Source organism: Tachypleus tridentatus, chromosome 2, assembly GCF_004210375.1.
Source record: "Tachypleus tridentatus isolate NWPU-2018 chromosome 2, ASM421037v1, whole genome shotgun sequence".
NCBI classification, from domain to species: Eukaryota; Metazoa; Arthropoda; class Merostomata; order Xiphosura; family Limulidae; genus Tachypleus; species Tachypleus tridentatus.
Window position 1 is genome coordinate 3,282,465 of NC_134826.1, and position 22,476 is coordinate 3,304,940.

At 35.1% G+C, this 22,476-nt stretch overlaps 1 protein-coding gene across 5 annotated transcripts in view; it reads left to right on the forward strand.

The window, feature by feature from the left end:
• The window catches only part of LOC143237338 (uncharacterized), a 37,458-nt gene that overhangs the window by 11,621 nt on the left and 3,361 nt on the right, over window positions 1-22,476 (forward strand). The gene's annotated exons all lie outside the window — the stretch shown is intronic.

Below are 22,476 nucleotides of genomic sequence, written 5' to 3' on the forward strand. Positions count from 1 at the left end.
AACGATAAAAATATAATTGTGTAACTAAATGGTTGTAGTAACACGCGGCTTCTTGATATATACAGGGATTTTGACACTGATTTCACTTACAGTTCGTCCAGGATTTTGTTTGCAGTCTGAGTTCTGATAATTTCCAACATTCTTATTATTGTCTAGGAATGTAGTTTGTTTGTTAGTTCTAGAGTTTCCTTTTCACTAGGTTAAAAGGCTGGTATTGCCTAAACCAAAACTGATAGTCTATAAGACGTGGACAGGATGAATCTATTTCATAGCGAAAAAAAGAAGAAAATAACTATTAATCGGATTGACTCTGATAATCCGATAAAGCCCCATCTTACAGCACGGTTCACTAGAACTCTTGTTCCAATGGAAAACACCTTATGAAAGGTTGTTCGTACGAAACGTTTGACCTGCGACCTTAAAAGAGCTGTTAGACGATGATATCGTGACTTTAAGCAGTTAAAAGAGATATACTTGTGTGACGATTCGAACCTGTTGAACGGTTTGGAATATAAGCTTTTCAAATGCGTGAGTAATCATACACCTCAGTGAAAACGTTTCGGTAAATCATTGTAGTTTCTTTTTTTGTAACGATCTCAGCCGAAAGAAAAGTTTTATATACATGAACATTTATAATGTCTGTGAAACCTATATTTAATTCTGGAGAAATCTTTTTTTTTTTTTATAAATTGTATCCAGTAGACATGAATTCGACATCAGCTGCTGCAAAGTACAAACGTTAATGTCTATAAATATACATGTACGTCTAGATTTTGTATATCACGAGACACTCGTAAGACTCTTAAAATATATTTAGGCTTAAGAAAAGAAAAGAAACAAAACAATTCGACTAAGCTTCGCCACCAGGACCACCTGTGCAAGCGATCCATAATTTAGAAGTAGTGAATTAGAGGATAACTGGTTAAGAGGATGACAGAAATCATGAACTTTAGGCTGCTCTAAGGAAATAGTTGGACTGACCGTCGCATTATAAGTCGCCATACCTGAAATGGTGACCATATTTGGTGATGATATTCGAGCTAGTTTGCGAAACGAGTTAGTTAGTCTGTTTGTAGTCAACCACAAAGCTCCACTCATCAAGGGTATGGAAAGCAGATTTCAAGCTGCACAAGTCCGCAGATATATCGCCGTCCCTCTGGGGATTTGCGAGACGATTGATTGAATATTTAGAATTAAATACAAAGCTACACAACGGGCTATTTGTGCTTTGCCCACCATATCGAAACCCGATTTTTAGCAGTGTGAGTCCGCAAATATATACGCTGTGCCTCTGGGGCTGGGGGACGATTTGCGAGATGAAGGCTTAGTAAGAAAAGAAAAAGACACAGATGGTGAATTATTTCAAGTTGGTTACAGGTCGAATTGGAGAAAACACCAGTGAACTTAAAGTGGTTATTAGAATTTGGAAAGATTATAACGCACGGTGGTTAGAACCCAAAACTTCAAATTTTAAAATAAAATTATAGTTTCGTAAATGTGAATTTTATAAAGACACTGATGGTTAAAAGAAAAGACCCCCGCAGCGGCATGTCTACGGATTTACTACGCTAAAATCAGGGGTTCGACTCCTATTCGGTGGACACAGCAGATAACCCGATGTGGCTTTGCTGTAAGTAAACACACACTAAGAACAGTAACAGGAATATTACTGGAACAAAATTTGACAGTTTTTGAATGCTGCTGAGAAAACTATTAAACCCGAGAACGACTTATTTGCTGGTTTTTTCGTTGTTTCATATGTCAGATTTGATATTAAAGTGCCAAATGACCTTCCTGACCTGCGGGGTACGTCGTTTGTGTTTTCTTTGTTTGAATTCCAAATGCACTCCAACAATTCTCACTTTTTCTAGGTTCCAACATGTAGAAAATATAACGTGTCATTCTCCAAAGTTTTCTGTAGAAACCTGCTCGAACATGTCTTATTTTGATTTTAAATGTAAGAAATTCTCAAATGAAATAGTTATGAGTAGTTTCTGTGTGCATTTAAACTTCTTCACATAACATATTGTAAGAAAAGAACAATTGAAAACACACAATGCATTAGCACCATTTAGGAAACTGAATGAATATCTGTAAAGAAGAACCTGTCGTGCCAACGGTAAGTTGTCAAGATCCGTGGTTTGTGTCCCCTCGGTTAACACAGCAGATACTCCATCGTTACGTTTCCGAATTGAGATTAAAGGTAAAAAATACTGATTTGCCGTTAGGTGCGCTATAAGGAAAGATGTTTTATGGTGATAAACGCCAGTTCAAACGTTATAAATAATTTGAGTGTCACGTTTGCTGCGTATTTTGAAGCTACTAATGTTAGCTAATTTGAGACTGGTATCTAGTGCGTTTTATAATTCATAGGAATGAAATAATTCTACTTAACCCTATAGTTTGAGGGAAGAGTTTGCAAAAAGGATTTATAAGAGAGGTTCTGGTATATGATTCAATACCACTCATTGTTCAATATGATCCAATGCCACTCATTGTTCATTGATGCAAACTTGGCCAAAAATATTATTCATGTTTCTTTAAAAAGAATAGCTAGTTGTTTCGTTTGTTTGTAACTAAGCTTATAATTACACAGTAGGCCATCTGTGTTGTGCTCACCATTGGCAGGGAACTTTGTTGTTGTTTTAATAGCGTTGTAAGCCTGCATATTTAACGCAGAGCCAATAAGGAGCAGATGGATAGTTAATGTGTGATTCAAAGATATTCCATAAACTATATTATGAAAACACAAATATGATGTTAGAGCATAAACTTATATTAGAAACAACACAATAATTGTGGGCTAAAGAGAACAAAGTTTTGATTTATGTACGTTGTACAATTTTTATGTTGAATTGTAAACGATATTAAGGCATGTATATAAATATAACAGTACTGTTTGTTGTATGTCCATGTAACTACTTGCCTATATAAATATAATAGTACTGTTTGTTGTATGTCCATGTAACTACTTGCCTATATAAATATAATAGTACTGTTTGTTGTATGTCCATGTAACTACTTGCCTATATAAATATAATAGTACTGTTTGTTGCATGTCCATGTAACTACTCGTCTATATAAATATAATAGTACTGTTTGTTGTATGTCCATGTAACTACTCGTCTATATAAATATAATAGTACTGTTTGTTGTATGTCCATGTAACTACTCGTCTATATAAATATAATAGTACTGTTTGTTGTATGTCCATGTAACTACTTGTCTATATAAATATAATAGTACTGTTTGTTGTATGTCCATGTAACTACTTGTCTATATAAATATAATAGTACTGTTTGTTGTATGTCCATGTAACTAATTCGCAGGGTGTGGATGGATCTTCTCCAAAAATTGGTATGAAGGATTATTAAGTCCATGTGGGCTGTACATACAAACTTTCGGTTTTGAATTTTGTGTTTTGCGGTTTGAATGGGCGTTTTTTACTTATTTATTGGCTTCTAGCAGAGATACAGACAAATTTGCAGTTTCACGTTTTGTGTTTTGGAGTTTCTATGGGCGTTTTGTATATTTATAAAATATATATATAAAAAACATGTATATATATTTTTATATGCGTTTTGTATAACGCATATAAGGGAAACAACTTTTCATGTCCTGAGATTTCATTAATCATGAATTTGCATAACTTCCGTCCAAGGGACTGGTGCTCCATCTAGTTTAATAATATATATTAAAGGTTAAACACTGAACGAAAATTATTTTGAATCAAAGCGAGGTGAAGAACCATTTTTACAAAACTGAATTCGTCATAAAAATATGACTTCATGACATAACAGTTTAATGAAATAAATAAAAATTGGAATTGAAAAACGAACGTTATTTTGCGTGTCTTTTGTTTATTTGTTTGTTTTGGAATTTCGCACAAAGCTACTCGAGGGCTATCTGTGCTAGCCGTCCCTAATTTAGCAGTGTAAGACTAGAGGGAAGGCAGCTAGTCATCACCACCCACCGCCAACTCTTGGGCTGCTCTTTTTATCAACGAATAGTGGGATTGACCGTCACATTATAACGCCCCCACGGCTGGGAGGGCGAGCATGTTTGGCGCGACGGGGATGCGAACCCGTGACCCTCAGATTACGAGACGCACACTTTAACACGCTTGGCCATGCCGCGCCATTTTGCGTGTCTTAGAAGTCACAATTTTTGTTGTTCACAGAAGACTGTTTCGAGGGAACACGATTAGTATTACAATATTTGTGTTAATTCACAGAGTGATATTTTGTTTCCCAATAATTTTTTTAAAAAATAATCATGCGATATATTTTTAAGATTTTTTTTTTCCAGATTTGCCTGCTTCAATTAAAAACATATGTTACACTTTGTAACACAAAATTTTACTGTTTCTTGTTTGTGGACAGAAAGTGTTATTTCCCAATTGCTTATGCCTAAAGTAAACGATAAAGACCTATATTTCTCTTCAAACTTTGCTTTTGTGACCTAGGAGAGTATAACGAAAACATGATGGGAGACTATATTTGGGGCTGATAGATGAAAGTTATTTACATTACAGTCGCAAATCTCGAAAAACTACTCACTTCTAAACAATTTTGTGTAACTTTAGTATAAATACATGTAAATCTTGATTCATTTGTTGTTTTATTTAAACCTTATGTAAATGAAAATGTACAAATTTGCCCGTTTTTACATAGAAAATGGGTTAATTTCTAAATTTTATTATCCAGTACACAAAAGCAAAGTTTGAAGTGAATAATGACCATTTGCTGTACTTTTACAACATAAATAATTAAGAAATAACACATACTATAAGAAATAACAGAGGTGCAAAATTTGTGTTACATGGTGTTATCTGTAAGGATTACTATAGGCGTCGAGCGTTAGAAGCAGCTACAAACTTTGAGTTATTTAAATGAACACTAACCATATTTCCAAAGATTGAATTCAAATACATTTATCTGTAGACGATGAAAATTGTTTGTGTTGATTTTGATAAAGTCCATCCTACCTGAATATAAAGTTAAACAACTGTTATTTTAATAATAAGATAAGAAATTCTACGTGTTAAATCACTCGTGATTTATTTTAATAAATATGCCAATAACTCTTATATATATTAAATACTTTATAAAGATACATGAATATTTAATTAAGATACTATAAAAAATTTTTAATATTCTTTTCAAACCACACGCGTCTATTTAAACACACAAATGTAGTAACTCAAACAATGTTTATAAACCATATACAGTTAGTTAAATACATAAATGTGGTAACTTCAACAATGTTCCCAAAACATATACACATATTTACGTTAAGAACTGTATAAACATAGCCTTGTTGGATCAAAAGAAAACAACAATAATAGTGTGGAAAATTTATTGTTGTTTTTTATTATTGTTGAAACATATTGTAAATAAAGGATAACTCACCTACGAAATAAATGTCTACTAGTATATAATAAACTGAGCGTGAGAGAGTATATATTAATATTTCTATTAATGTCAATGGTAGATTATTGTCCACTCCCACCGAGTTAAAACTGATAGTTCAAGGGGCTAGGGTTATGTTCAAAGCCTAAAATGAGAGAAAATCCCAATAGTATGACACTACGAATTATTAATTCCCTTTGAATACTCGAGTTCATATTTTTCTTTGGATGGAATGTGATTCATAATTTATTTTAAAACGTCAATCAAAACAAAAAGGCACTGATTATAAGTGAAACAGTTTATACGTGCATAAACAGTCAAGTTAGAAAAAACAAACAAAAACAAATCAATCATTAGAATGCGATATAGAAAAGGTTTGTTTGGAGTTAAAAGAAAAGCTCTGCCCACCACGGGTATCGAAACTCTGTTTTAAGCTTTGTAATTCCGCAGAAATGCGGCTGTACCGCTGGGGTAACTAAATAAAATGTGTATATTTCTCTCTCTAATTAAGCACAAAGCTACACAATGAGCTACCTATGCTCTAATCACCACGGGTGTCGAAACCCGGTTTCTAGCATTGCAAGTCCCGTGATATACTCTATCACTGTTACACTGGTGAGCACTACAGACAAAGAGCATATTTATAAAGATGTAATGTACAAAAAGGTATAGTAGATATGAAAACATGGGAAAATTGTGTCGCAATTTTATATTAATATTAGTGATTGTGCCAGTTACAATAACAAAGGAATCAACTGTTTCTTGTTTAACACACTCGCTTTAGGGAGTGTACATTTTAATGTAGCTTGGGTTTCTTTTCTTGTTTAACACACTCGCTTTAGGGAGTGTACATTTTAATGTAGCTTGGGTTTCTTTTCTTGTTTAATACACTCGCTTTAGGGAGTGTACATTTTAATGTAGCTTTGGTTTCTTGTTTAACACACTTACTTTAGTTGGTTTACATTTTAAAGTAACCTGGCTTTTTTTACATTTTTTTATGGGTGTCTCCTTTATTTCAATTTGAAATGGTTTAATCAGACCTACCTTAACCATTTTTCCATATTATGAGGTTTCAGTCGGGTGTTTCGAATTGCATGGCTTTGGTACTTGGTGGATACAATACACAACAGAGTATAGGCTATCATTCAGCGTATAATACTTTGTATTGCTTACCGTTCTCGCGAACACGGCTGAATTGATAGAATATCAGTAAGGAAAACCTTGAACGAGATGTTATCTTGGTTGATAAAAACAATTTCTCAGTTTCTCCTGCTGCTGTTACAACTACTTTCTTAACGTCCACTGTAATAAAATATTTAAATATTTCTGGTCGTTTTGGAGTTATTTTCGCTCTAAGAAGACTTTGCGAATGGCCAGTCTTACCGCACGTGCATTACTAATCTTCCTATTGTACGTGCTCTTCAGTTTCGAAGATGATGCTTAACAAGGACTTTAAAAAAGATTCCTCGGGTGACTTGTTAATTATATGGTTGAATGTTTTTTTCCCACCGTCTTTCTCATGAAAACAGTAATTTATTTCGAGATGTGAGTGGAGCCTTGGAGATACTTGACTTATGAACCTTTTATCATCATAAAATTATTCCTTATTTTCTCGTCAGAGAAAATGTTAACTGTCTCATTTTACTGAAGTTTTGGGTTGGAAGGTTCTCTCTCGTAACCACTGCTTCGACTTTGCGTATGAGGCCATTTACACGATTTGAGTTTTGGAGTGGTTTTCCTCATTGTCCTAAACGCTTGACTGAAAACTTCCTTCTTCAAAATGTTATATTGTTCTGTTATTCATCCTTTTTGGCTTCACATTGTTCATGTATGAATATTCTTCTTCCAGACTGAAATACTTTGTTATATACCTCCACCTATACATCTATCTATGGCAGCACTACACCTCGATGGGTAGGTAAGTATCTACAATTTAGATAATATAGGGTCTAAACACATCATTAGACGAACTTTGTCTTCCAATTGCGGCCACATACCGCTGAATTATTATATATAGGTGGTTTATACAACATATAAATAAACGTGTACAAGAGAGCGTTTACTACCTACACAATACGGAAGACATTAATGACGTAACAACTGGGGCATAAAATGTATAACGGAAGTAGTAGCCGTTGAGAAAAGGTAGAACATTTTGAAATATTAATGTCCAGAGTTCGCATGCGCAGCAAATCATGTAATTTTTAACCTACTGTAGCTGTTCTGGATTTCGGGATAACAGGAGGCGGTAAATTTTCTTTTCTAAACACTTTTCACATAGAACATGTGTTCGTTTACAAGTAGATAAAGAACTGTAAAATTCAGTATATATTCAGGTCTGCAGAAGTAATATCAGTAGAGCTCTACTGATAATTACGTGAATATTTTCTTTGTCAAATACTCTCTGTACGGTCAAAATATGACAAAAGAAGGCAGGTAAAAGAACAGCTATATTTCTATTGTTGTATTTACACGTGGGTAAATTTGAAAAACGAGGCGTAAGTTGTTTATAGCCAATGAAGATTAAGTGAAGCCTACCAATATAATGCAATATTACAAATTTCATTGTCCCTTGGGGATATTTATTTCGGTTTCTTTTGAATTTTCGCGCAAAGCTACATGAGTGCTATTTGCGCTAGCCGTTCCTAATTTAGCAGTATATGACTAAAGGGAAGGCAACTAGTGAATAACACCCACCACAAACTTCATAATCAACGAATAGTGGGATTGACTGTTACACTATAACGCCTCCACGGCTGAAAGGATGAGCATGTTTGGTGTGACTGGGATTCGAACCCGCGACCCTCAGATTACGAGTTGAGTGCTTTAACCACCTGGTCATGACGGGCCATTTATTTCGGAAAGAACTGACTCCGTAACTAAACCTTCGATTACACCAGTCTATATACTGCAACAAACTGTAAAGTTACGTATATTTCTGTTCCGGAACAGCGTTCCGGTACGCTAACTTTGGTTTGATTCCGATTAACCTTCTAGTTTGAAATTTAAATAAATACTGATCAAAAACAAAAACAAATATCAGACTTATAAACATATTTCTTTTTTACAAAACAAAAGTGGTTATCATTATTCACCAATAATCCCCACGTCTAGGTCTCGCGCCACGTATCCTTTCAGCTAAAGATCAAAGTCAAAATATTTTTTTTTTTTATTTTCGAGTTTCTGGACTTTCTGTCAATCATAAGAAATTCGCCTTCTCAGTTTTCTAACTGTAGCCAACTCGGAACTTGCCCCGAATTACTAAGTTACGCCGAGACAAATGGACTGTCGCTAGGCGATCCATCAAGACAACAGGGCCTAGTAGCTGATGGTACGTGCTTAGTCTGCGAAACCTAGTTTTTCTAGTTGGTAGCCAGAGCTAGGGAAGCCCAACAAGGTCACGCAGATTCAGGAGAAACGACATTAATCATGTGCGTCAACTTAAGACAGAGTCTGAAACCGCAGGATTCACTATCGACCAGATATACCAGTCAAGCCAATGTCGTTTAGATATCCGAGTATACACACAGCACTGAGAAACCTTTCTACCATGAAGTCCCATATAAACTTATCATTTTTTTGAACTTCTGACCAGTAAAGAGTAAAAGCTACGCGTTGGATCTGCCTTAAGTCGCCAGATTTAAAGATAATATAGAAAGTCTTGTGTTAATTTCATTCATTCTGCTGAAATACCTTAGTGACGGTATTGATTTTTTGTGCAAGAGAACATACGTGAATAGAAACATTTAAGTAATGGAAAAATATTTGTACTATCTGAATTATCACAATCGAAAACCATTTGCAGACGTTTGTAGACGTTTTGTTTTGCTGGTTTTTGTAAATTCAATTGATGTTTATTGAATGACGCTGGTCACATCAGCTATAATTTCTTCTAAGGGGTAACAGTCAAAACCTTGCATGTCTCGTCTATTTCTTGACACTAAAATCAATAATGTAAGTTTGGTATTCCGATGTATAAATGCAATTAATACTAAGGCATCTTTTCCCGAAGATTCTATAATTGTATACGTTCCATGCTATCCTCGGATGGTGAAATCATTGTCTACCCAAATGAGACATCTCGGTTTGATACTTATGATATATTTTAAAATAAAACCTAGATGTTGTAACTTTAAAAATTAACACTTTAATACGGGCATTGTAGGAATCTAATTATTGAAACAGAAATTTTAACAACTACCCCTGTAGTTTGAATTATATCTCAGAGTCTATCTAAAACTATCTCAAGTTACATCGAGCCAGAATTCAAACTTCAGGCAGAATGTTTTAGTGGAATTTCATTTCACTGAGGAAAGGCCTGGCATGACCAGGTGGTCAGGGCGCTCGATTCGTAATCTGAGGGTCGCGGGTTCGAGTCTCCGCTCCACCAGAATACTCGCCCTTTCAGTCATGTGGAAGTTATAAGTCACGCTCAATCACTATTCTTTGGTAAAAGGGTAGCCCAAAAGTTGGCGGTGGACGGTGATGACTAGCTGTCTTCCCCCTCTTTTTACAGTGCTACATTATGGACGGCTAATGCAGATAATTCCCCTGTAGCTTTGCGAAAAATTCAAAACAAACAGTTGGGTAAATTTCAGAACCTTCTTAATACAAACTTATGAAACAGTTGGTCATAGCGACAAAAAATTACGATTAATTTATTTCGTCATATTATTTTTACGTCATTACTCATATTACACACACACACACACACACACACACAGTCACATATATAAATATACACATATGTATGTAGTATAACTATTATTATTTACCTATAAAGCGGAGAATCCCCCTTTATTAATGTTTGACAGTTGAACACTGAGAGTGAAATATTAGAAGAATCCTAATTTAAGTTTGGTTATATTATAGTAATCTCTAACTATTAAGGTTCGGCATGACTCTTACTCGGTCGCGGTTTCGAATCTCCCATAACATGCTCGCCTTTTCAGTCGTGTGTGGGGGTTATAATGTAACGGTCAAGCCCACTATTCGTTGGTAAAAGAGTAGCCAAAGAGTTGGCGGTTGATGGTACTGACTAGCTACCTTTGCTCTAGTCTTACACTACTAAATCAGAGACGGCTAACGTAGATATCCCTCGTGTAGCGTTTTGCGAACTTCAAGATTAAATATGGGGTGTTTTAAAAACAGCTAATAATTTCAAAAAGCACTATGAAGTAGAAACAAACCTAAGTTACTATAAAAAACCTTGCAACTATAAAAAAGGGCCCAGCATGGCCAGGTGGTGAAGGCACTCGACTCGTAATCCGAGAGTAATGGTTTCGAATCCCCCTCACAACAAACATGCTCTCCCTTTCAGCCGTGGGGGCGTTATAATCTGAAGATAAATCCCACTATTCGTTGGTAAAATAGTAGAACAATAGTTTGCGGTGGGTGGTGATAACTAGCTGCCTTCCCTCTAGTCTCTCACTACTAAATTATGGACGGCTAGCGCAAATAGCCCTCGTGTAGCTTTGAGCGATATTAAAAAACAAACTATCGAAAAGACAATAAGGCTTGAATTATACTAATAACGATGTTTGATTAATAAATTAATTAATTACTATATTCTGATGACGTAAAACAACAGGAACGACTACACGTGGGAAAACGTGTATTGTTAAAAAAGAAACAAAGAGACAGAAAATGTTGCTCAAGTAACCAGTTCAGTAGAATAACCGGAAGTAAGAGAGTCGAAGGTACCTAGTAATTTACTAAAACAATGAAAAACAAAACAAACTATAGATTCCACTGTTCCTGTTAGGTTTAAACGAATAAAGTTTTTGCTACGGTTGTATATAACCTAAATGTTGTCTCGCACAAGAACTGTCGTCTTGTCTCACACAACGTATTATTAAATATCTTTGTCTCTCACATATATTGCTACTTCCCAACATACGACTCGGTTCACACCACCGTGGAGCACAACCTGGGAGCTATTAGTGGCTCGCAATTTGTCTCGACAGTTTAGGTTCGTGCAGAAACGTATGTACACTTTTAAATACACATGTAGCAATAATCATGGCTTCTTATGCTAATTATTTTGCCAGGTTATCAATATCATAAAAGTGTAAGAACTTACAAAAATTAAAATCATTATTTCTATAAATAATAAATCTTATACCTACCGGTGAGAAATATATTCACCTTAGATTGTTGTAAAAAAAACAACAATAGTAATATTACGAGATTTAAGAATAAAAACAATCGCATTTGTTATGATCTAAAGTCTGGATGCTACGAACCTGTATTAAACATAGAAATCAAATAAATTATTGTATAGTCAGTATTCCCGTTAACCAGATGATAATCTTAGAATAGCATTCGCAGATTAAGTGCTTCGATTATGATTCACTGGATAATTATACAATCAAAACGTTCTCATTATCCATGTTATGGTGTTACAGGGTGGTTCTTATATCACTGTTTCACTGGAACAGTCAGGCAAAATAACAGGAGGTTTGACAGAAAATGTTTTCAATGTTGAACTGAATATTATTGATCTAGAATGAGGTAAGAGTAGAGATAGAAAGTAAACACAATAGAAATCAAAATAGTGTAAAAGGAAAAAGGTATCTAAAAGTGTTCAGGTTTACTGATTTTTCATTTGACTAATCAGGTTGGAATCCACTGGATAAGTGTACAGGAAATATTTTCCTATTCAACACAATATAATGTTCCAGGGTACTTATGCTATTATCAAGGTAAAGATTTCTTTCCGGATTTAGAAAAAAAATGTACGAAGTTCATATGAGACTAGTTTTGGTAGAGACTAGTTCTATGAGATATGAGACTAGTTCATGTGAGACTAGGTTTGGTAGAGACTAGTTCTATGAGATATGAGACTAGTTCATATGAAACTAGTTTTGGTAGAGACTAGTTCATATGAGACTAGTTTTGGTAGAGACTAGTTCATATGAGACTAGTTTTGGTAGAAACTAGTTCTATGAGATATGAGACTAGTTCATATGAGACTAGGTTTGGTAGAAACTAGTTCTATGAGATATGAGACTAGTTCATATGAGACTAGGTTTGGTAGAGACTAGTTCATATGAGACTAGGTTTGGTAGAGACTAGTTCATATGAGACTAGGTTTGGTAGAGACTAGTTCATATGAGACTAGTTTTGGTAGATACTAGTTCTATGAGATTAGTTTTGGTAGAGACTAGTTCTATGAGACTAGTTTTGCTAGAGACTAGTTCTATGAGACTAGTTTTCTCAGGGTACATTACTGTTGATACTTCCACTCAAAATATAAGGGTTATTATAATCTCAAAGTATTAGCTGACTTCCCAGTTGTAAATTTCGCTACATATACAGTGTGTTCTATTAAAAGCAACTGTTCTAATAAGAAGGCATATGTAATACTATAGGGGAATAATTCAGAACTATTGATAATTGGAGTGAAAAGAACTTAGCCACTTTTTGACCAGTGTCCTACTTTTAAACCTTCATACATTTGTATGCATGAAAAAATGAAATATTATCGTGAACTTTAAAAGTCCTCATTACATAATAGAGAAGAAAGAAAACTGCACCATACATTGTTAATATTTATCTGTTATAGTAACAGAGATATAATGTTTGATTCAATTATTAGAAAAGGATTGATGTAACTTACGGTGCTGGGTAAAAGTGTTAGGACAATATGTTGTAATTCCTTCCATTTTATGGAACTATTTTTTCCATGCCATTAGAGAATGCAAATGTTAACACTGAAGTAATGGTTCACTGACCTCTGTTGAGAACTGAATGATCCGGGGTAAGAATACTTATAATTCTTTAGAATTTCCATGTAGAGAATGCAAATTTCAACACTGAAGTAATGGTTCACTGATCTCAGTTGAGAACTGAATGATCCGGGTTAAGAATACTTATAATTCTTTAGAATTTCCATATACTCGTACCAAGGACATGTCACAAGGGTTCCGTTTGTATGAACATACTGATGAAATTTAGGTTTGAAATAAATGTCATGGTACCTCATGAAATGTCTTAACTGTTTAGAAATAAGCTAGCATATGACACCGGTATATGCTCGAAGAAATCAATTTAATATCACTTCACAAATAAACTTTAAGCTTTTGGGGCGTAGCATGATAACAAAACTTAATACATAGTGTTAAACATTGTTTTTATTAGAGATTTGTCAGTAGAGCAGAGAGTTTGCTTGAGGTTTTACGCAATGCTGGTTGGACTATCCGACAAATTACTGCACACTTGAAATACTCCCCAAACATTGTGAAGTACACCCTATATCGTGAGACCGAGACAAGTAAATCTGAAAATAGGAAAGGAAGGGTAGAACATCTAATCTCAATGATACTGATTTTAAGTATTTTAGTCTATGCAGTCTTTGAGATAGAAGGAAGACCGCCAATGATCTCAAGCATGAGATAAACAACCATGTACCAAATGACAGAAAAGTGTCCATATCTACAGTATCAAATATATTCAATTAAAATGGAATATTTGGTCGTGTAGCAGTTAAAGAAACTTTACTTCGATCTGAAAATATTTTCGATAGACTGAAATTTGCTAAAACGTACAAAAACTGGACTGCTAATGACTGAAAAGAGTGTTATGGATGGCTGACTTCTAGTTTGAAATATTTGGTTCAAGCACAGGTTGTACGGTGGAAAAAAGGTGAAAAATACCTCAACGCATAGCACTTACCATGAATCATGGTTGATCAGTGTGATGTTTAGGGGTATTTTGTGCTAGGGTGACATGAGATATTTGCAAAATAAATGGATGAAATAATGGACCAGTACCATCAGATACTGATCCGTCATGATATATCCAATGATTTACGCATAAGTGGTGAAGTATTCTACTACCATAAAGATAATCACATCAAATACTCCTAAAACTGGTGAATAAATTACTTAGCAAAGAAAGAAGCTGCTGAAGTCATTCAATGTCAGAGTCCCGATCTCAGCCCGGTTGAACAGATCTGGGATTTGCTAGACCAAAACTTGACAAATTAAAAGTTACTTTCAAGGAAGTTTATGGAGTATAGTAAAGACATTTGAAGTAAAATTCTAAAGGAAACTTTGATTAAATATGTTGCAACAAAAGTTGAAAGACTGTTTACAGTTATTAAAGCGAAAGGGGGACACATAAAATATTAACTGTTTGCTGAACTCCAGCAAATACACTAAATACGAGATTAATAAACGTTTGATGTTGCGCCTGTTATTTATCTTCCACTGTTTTTGAAAGTAGCCTAAAATCTAACTTTTTTTTACTTTGACGTAACACTTTTGCACATTACTGTCTATACCATGTTTTCTGATCAGGTCAGTGAATACACTTAGGTAAAAGTACTCTTTCCATCAATAAGCTTTAAAGATGTTTTCAATATTAGAGCTTTAATCGTAAAATTACCGACTTAGATTTATTTTTCTAAACTCTTTATATCAATATTGCATGTGAGTTCATAGCATTGATGGATACAGGGCCCTAATAACATGAGGTAGTACTTAAGAAGATATCTAGTGTATAGTTAAACAAAGATAGCGTTCAGCTTTTGACCGAAACGGTTAAAATGTATTTTTAACGTCGTATAAGTGTAAACACGTTTTGATATACAAGGCCAGTTTTAGCCTGAAAATTAGTTTTCAAGCTGTTAAGCTCGTTCTATCACAATGCACTCTTACTTATGAAATATATAAACAAAATTGAACAACCCTTTGATGACGAAAAGGTACACGAAAGCTATCTGCGTTAGCCCTCCCTAATTTAGCAGTCTAAGACTAGAGGGAAGGCAGCTAGTCATCACCGCCCACCCCAACCCTTGGGCTAATCTTTTACCAACGAATAGCGCAAATAACCGTCACATTATAACGCCTTCACGAATGAAAGGGCGAGCATGTTTGGTGTGACTAGGATTCGGACCCGCGACCCCCGGATTACGAGTCGAGCGCGCCATGCCCATTCTAGTAACAAGTAGGTTGATACAGCTAGTCATCACCACCCACCGCTAACACTTGGGCTATTTATTCTTTTACCAACGAATAGTGAGATTGACTGGCATGTTATAACGCTCCTACGGCTGAAAGGTTGAGCATGTTTGGTGTGATTAGGATTCGGACCCGCGACCCCCGGATTACGAGTCGAGCGCGCCACGCCCATTCTAGTAACAAGTAGGTTCATACAGCTAGTCATCACCACCCACCGCTAACACTTGGGCTATTTATTCTTTTACCAACGAATAGTGAGATTGACTGGCATGTTATAACGCTCCTACGGCTGAAAGGTTGAGCATGTTTGGTGTGATTAGGATTCGAATCAGTGACCCTTGGATTACGAGTCGAGCGCGCCAACCACCTGACCACGCAGGACCATTTAACCGAAAGTGTTTTTCAGTTGTTTCAAAACGTTTACTCCATATATTCTTAAAATATTGTTTTTTTAATTTAATTTTAAAGCTAAAAAGTACCTGGCCATCAGCTGCTCTTGTTTATCTCTCTATCGGCTTTGACATTTTAATTTCAGAGCAGTTTCATTGGGAAAATTATTGGTAAACAAATTCAAAAGTCAAATCTTCACGATATATATTTGAGTTTGTTTTTTTTCATTTTGAGGTATTACTTGCTGCTTTAATTTATGTGTTTTTTGTTTACGTAAAATAACATATTACCTGGGAAAAACCAAATATATTGCTAACGAATTTTAATCACGCAATCTAGTATTTTGCTCAAGAAATATATTCAGAGACCATGACATTGAAGTATAGGGTCGTTTCTGTGATGCTTGAGAAAGAAAATGGACGTATGTTATGAAAGATTAGAATGATTTTACCTTGAATTATCCATTATAGAGAACGCAGTTTATCTCACATCTATCCTGATATGCCAAGAGTTAGACTTACTTAAAAGAGGTAATTTCCCTTCGTACATGAGACAGTAAACAAATTGTTGGATGTTTAAATGATTACGAGCCGTGCATTCCAATCGAGTTTCGTAAATGAACAGTAAACGGTATTTTAATACAAAGTTTTACGAGAGTTGTTCTGGTTTGTAGTTCTTTGGTTGGCTGCAATGTGTCTGTTGTAATGGTCATTCGAATGGCACGGTTAGTAATGGACAAGTCTAGTTGTCGAATAAAAAATTCAAGGAAAAGCGACAAGGAAAACCGCATTACGCATTAAATGAAATATCACGCGTCAAAACGTAGTTATGGACGTGCGACATTAATTTTATTATAAAAAAAATTACTCTGTCTGATATATGGGGCTATGAAAAACACGTGATGCGCAAGACAGTGGCTACTGCTTTCTGGGAGCAACTGTTTAAATAGTAGCAACAAAGACATTTGCTGGACAGTCTCTTCCTTCAAGTAATAAGGAAAGATATACCAATTTTCGTGGGTGGTTATTTCAATTGAGAAATAAATAAATAAAGGCACAAACACAGTAGTTTATATTATTTAAGACATGGATATATTGTTTATTTTGTACAAAGTAACTAAAATAGTCCGTCAGGTGGGACAGTGGTAAGTCTTCGGATTTACAACGTTAAAATCAGGGAGTTCGATTTCCCCTTGGTGAAGTCAGCACATAGCCCGATGAGGCTTTGCTATAAGAAATAACATACACATACACATACAGCTAAATAACAAGGTGCTCGACTCGAATTTGAGGGTGGCGGGTTCGAATTCCGGTCACACCAAACATGCTCATCCTTTCAACTGTGGGGGCGTTATAATGTTACGATCAATCCAACTATACGTTGATACGAAGTTAAAATGAACTGACGAACTGGAAGATTTATTATCAATATGGCTACTTTATCGAAAACCTAAACTCACACACTTGTACAGTGGGTCTAGAATTACGTAGAGATTTGGTTTCCTGTGGTCTGCTCAAGAGACGAAGTTCTGAGACACTTTCAACGACTCAGTGGTAAGTCATTAGTACGTGCTTAATCTCAGGTTACAGCTGCTTTAGTCAGCGTCATGTTTTGTGGTTTAAGCAAACGAAATTGAAAATTACCGAATGCGTCGTTAATAATAATGAATAGTTATTATTAAAAATCACATTAATAATAATGAATAGTTATTATTAAAAATCAGTTATAGCATTAAAGTTACAGCTTGGATCCATTATAATAACAAATAAACAAACAGAATTTCTGGGAAAAAATCATTTTTTGAAGGTTACATCGTGTTTTATTTAGATAACTGGCCCGGCATGGCCAGGTGGGTTGAGGCATTCGATTCCTAATCTGAGGGTCACGGGTTAGAATCCCCGTCACACCAAACATACTCGTTCTGTCAGCCGTGGGGGCTTTATTACGTGACGGTCAATCCCACTATTCGTTGGTAAAAGAGTAGCCCAAGAGTTGGCGAAGCTAGTGATGACTAGCTGCCTTCCATCTAGTCTTACACTGCTAAATTAGGGACGGCTAGCGCAGATAGCCTTCGAGTAGCTTTGCGCGAAATTCAAAAAACAAACAAACATTTAGATAACTTTAGAGCATTAAACAAAATATATTTTAACCAGTTAATTTACCGTGTTAAAACAAAGCGTAGTTTTATTGAAGTAACATTACTGTTTTAGGCAAAGTACATTATTTTCCAGTAGTAAAACAAACGATTAAAAATCTACTAACGACCTTATAATACGGAATTGGTGTTTCAATATTTTTTGCCGCTAATAGCATCTGTATTTTCTTCAATAGTCATCCAGTGTTTTTCAAATTACTTACATTGATTTTTATATTACGTCTTTACTTGTTTCTCTATCATTTCTTCTGTGTTCAAGTTTTATGGACCTTTAATTTTACGATTAACACAGCATTCGCCGATGGGTTCGTGGCTGGCAGCGTCTGTTATTGTAATTCGGTGTACACTTTAGTGAAGAACAGTTTGGCCAAGCATTTCGAAATTCGGGTATATTTATGTTCTCTACTGATGGTAAGTTCGAACTTTGAAATAAACATTGGGGAAAAACCGTAAGTATAAAAAAATATCGAAATTTGCAATTTTTTTCTTGCTAGGCATTCTTGTCTCACACAAAATGAATATGTTTAATACGATTGATAACTAAGATGCTCCCTAGTGGCACAGCGGCATGTTTGCACATTTACAACGCTAGAAACATAGTTTCGATACCCTTAGTGGGCAGAGCGCAGATAGCCCTCATGTAGCTTTGTGCGAAATTCAAAACAAATCGAGGCCCGGAATGGCTGGGTGGTTAAGGCATTCAACTTGTTTTCCAAGGGTCGCGGGTTCGAATCCCTGTCACACCAAACGTGCTCGCTTTTTAAGACGTGAGGGCGTTATAATGTGACGGTCAATCCCACTATTCGTTAGTAAAAGAGTAGCCCAAGAGTTGGCGGTGGGTGGTGATGACTAGCTGTCTTTTCTCTAGTCTGACACTGCTAAATTAGGGACGGCTAGCGCAAATAGCCCTCGTGTAGCTTTGCGTGAAATTCAAACCAACTAAACAAACTGTAACCTATAGTTCGAATCTCTGCGGTGAATACAAAGCACGCGACCCAGCGCTAAAAGCAACAACAACCAATAAATATATATAAACATTTTCACGCGTTTTAAACATTCTATTCGTGTAGCTTCATGTTACCGTCCTTCACTTTTATTAAGAAACTAAGTTTAAGACTAAAGAATGAAATAATCCAGCTTATTAAAAGTGAAGCTTAGTTCACATGCCTTTTGAATAAAACGTATGCTAATTTAAACCCTTCAAATTACACTTTTTACCTTAAGTCTCACAAGCTGGATCTTAAAATAAATTCACTTTAAGTCTAAGAAATTTTTGATCAAATACAACAGAAACTGGTAATAAACGTGTGAAAGTAAAATGTTTGACGGTAAAAACACATCTTTAGTTGTGAAGTTATGTCCGTCTGTACGTCCCTCAATTTACTTGATTGAAGCTTGGATATTATTTTGTTAAAAAAAGTCCATGATGAATTACCTTCCCACGTGAATCAAGCCAAAACTGTGAAGGAAAAAAGATTAAACAAAAAGACCGGCATGAGATTGATTTTCTAGAACGTCCACGTGCACATAGACTTCATTCACCGGTGCCCTTTCAAATTGGTTGTAATCTCTTCCCCATATGTTTGTTGTTCTTAAACAGTTTACGTATATGTACAAGAGGGACTTTGGTGTTTTTTTTGTCTATAAATGGGAAATCAATTTCATACTTCTAGACTATTCAGACAAAAGTTTATAGCGAAATAAGAGTTTTTATCTAATATTCCATTACACGGGCTAAGCTATTAGCGCTTTTGTGCCGATAAAAGATTTGGTTCTAGGAACGAAGAGCTGGTTTGTTAAAGCTTTTACCTAGCTATCTAATGACACATGGAGTTTATTATAGGTTGTGACATGTTAGTAATACATGTATGAAATAAACAGGGGTTGATGAAGGTAAGGAGAAGATGGATTAAAACTTACATCACGTTGTTTTGATTCTTAATAATGTACCATTCTAGTGTCAGATGTAACAACTGAATAACATTAAAACTTATATCCCGTTGTTTTGATTCTTAATAATGTACCATTCTAGTGTCAGATGTAACAACTGAATAACATTAAAACTTATATCCCGTTGTTTTGATTCTTAATAATGTACCATTCTGGTGTCAGATGTAACAACTGAATAACATTAAAACTTATATCGCGTTGTTTTGATTCTTAATAATGTACCATTCTGGTGTCAGATGTAACAACTGAATAACATTAAAACTTATCACGTTGTTTTGATTCTTAATAATGTACCATTCTAGTGTCAGATGTAACAACTGAACAACATTAAAACTTATATCGCGTTGTTTTGATTCTTAACAATGTACCATTCTTGTGTCAGATGTAACAACTGAATAACATTAAAACTTATATCCCGTTGTTTTGATTCTTAATAATGTACCATTCTGGTGTCAGATGTAACAACTGAATAACATTAAAACTTATATCGCGTTGTTTTGATTCTTAATAATGTACCATTCTGGTGTCAGATGTAACAACTGAATAACATTAAAACTTATCACGTTGTTTTGATTCTTAATAATGTACCATTCTAGTGTCATATGCAACAACTGAATAACATTAAAACTTATATCCCGTTCTGTTCATTTTCAATGATGTACCATTCTAGTGTTTGTTTTACTAAAAGTCCGTGTGCAAAGCTGAATACAGTATTATTCATTTGAAGCATCGTGGGTAATTATTTGGATTACTTTTTCGAAAGTATTTTAAACATCTTCCTCAAATTGTGGATTTCCAGTCTTGTAATCCAAACTTATTATCTGACTCGTACCTTTAGTATGATTGCTTGGTTGTTTGGAATTAAGCTGCATAATGGGTTATCTGTGCTCTGTTCATCATGACTATTGGTGGCCTCATTTATTTTTGTTTTTGATTTGTTTTGTTTTTAAATTTTGCGCAAAGATACTCGAGGCTATTTGCGCCAGCAGTCTGTAATTTAGCAGTGTAAGACTAGAGGGAAGGCAGCTAATCATCACCACCCACCGCCAACTCTTGGGCTACTATTTTATCAACGAATAGTGGAATTGACCGTCATATTATAACGCACCCACGACTGAAAAGGCGAGCATGTTTGTTGCGACGGGGATGCGAACCCGCGACCCTCGGATTACGAGTCGCACGCCTTAACCCACCTGGACATGCCGGGCTGGCCGCGTTTATATGAATAAATAAACAAATAGGCTGTTGATGTGAAATTATTGACAAAATGATGTCGTCATACACGTATAATTGATATATGTGATTAACGTCTGGTGATACTAAAACTTTGTATAAAACGAGTTATTCGTTACAAAACATGAATTGTACAACATTCATGTTTAAATTGTTATTCGTTATCACAATTCATTGAGAATGTTTCCTGATTTCCAATATTTGTATTATAAAAAAATAATTTTACGCTGTTAGATTATTAATATTATAAAATATTATTAATATTTGATTTGAAAGCAGAATAAATTTGTCTAAAAGGTTCTAAGACTCGGAATGCTTTTTCAACCAATAACAACTGGATAACATGTCATCTGTATATGATGGAATGCTCTTTCAACCAATAACAACTGGATAACATGACATCTGTATATGATTTATGTATATATGATTTATTTGATTGATGTACAAGTTGTGAGGTAAGCATTCTGAAGATCAAAACCTGTGTTGGCCACAAGCCAACATGGAACCGATGAGTCTGACAAGATATATATGTATGCAAGTTGTATCTCATAACTGCTGGTATGGGTATTAACACTTTTATTGATAAACAGAGAACAACGTTTCAACCTTCGTTTCAGGTAAACTTGAAGATGATCTAGGAAGGTCGAAACGTTGTTCTCTGTTTATCAATAAAAGTATTAATACTCATACCAGCCATTATGAGATACATTTTTATTTCAAGTGGGTTTCTCGTTATTAGGAATATACGTTTTTATTAATCTCGTTAAATAAACCAAAACCATAACATTTAGTTATAGATGAGGTAAGCATAAGATAATAATTTATAATCCGGTCCTGAAAACACGTTCTTGTTTCTCAGACTAAAAATGTTCAACTTTTTAAATAAATATAGATGTAGAATATCAGTTTGTTTTGCTTTGTTTTTAATTTCACACAAAGCTACACGAGGGCTATCTGCGCTAGCCGTCCCTAATTTAGCAGTGTAAGACTAGAGGGAAGGCAGTTAGTCATCACCACCCACCGCCAACTTTTGAGCTACTCTTTTACCAACAAATAACGGGATTGACCGTCACTTTATAACACCCCACGGCTCAAAGGGCGAGCATGTTTGGTGCGACCGGGATTCAAACCCGCGGCCCTTAGATTACGAATCGAACGCTTCAACCCACCTGACCATGCCGGGCCTACAGTATAAGTCCTCTCTTGTCAAAAATATATCTTGAATGTCCGTGAATGCATTTCAGAGTTAATATTTCCTGTTTTTAAGTTCGATTTTGTTTTAAAACTCGTATCCGTTTGATTCTGATTGAAAACAACATTTATTTTAGTGTTTCTTTGTTGTTATAATAATATTGTTAGACACATTTTTGAT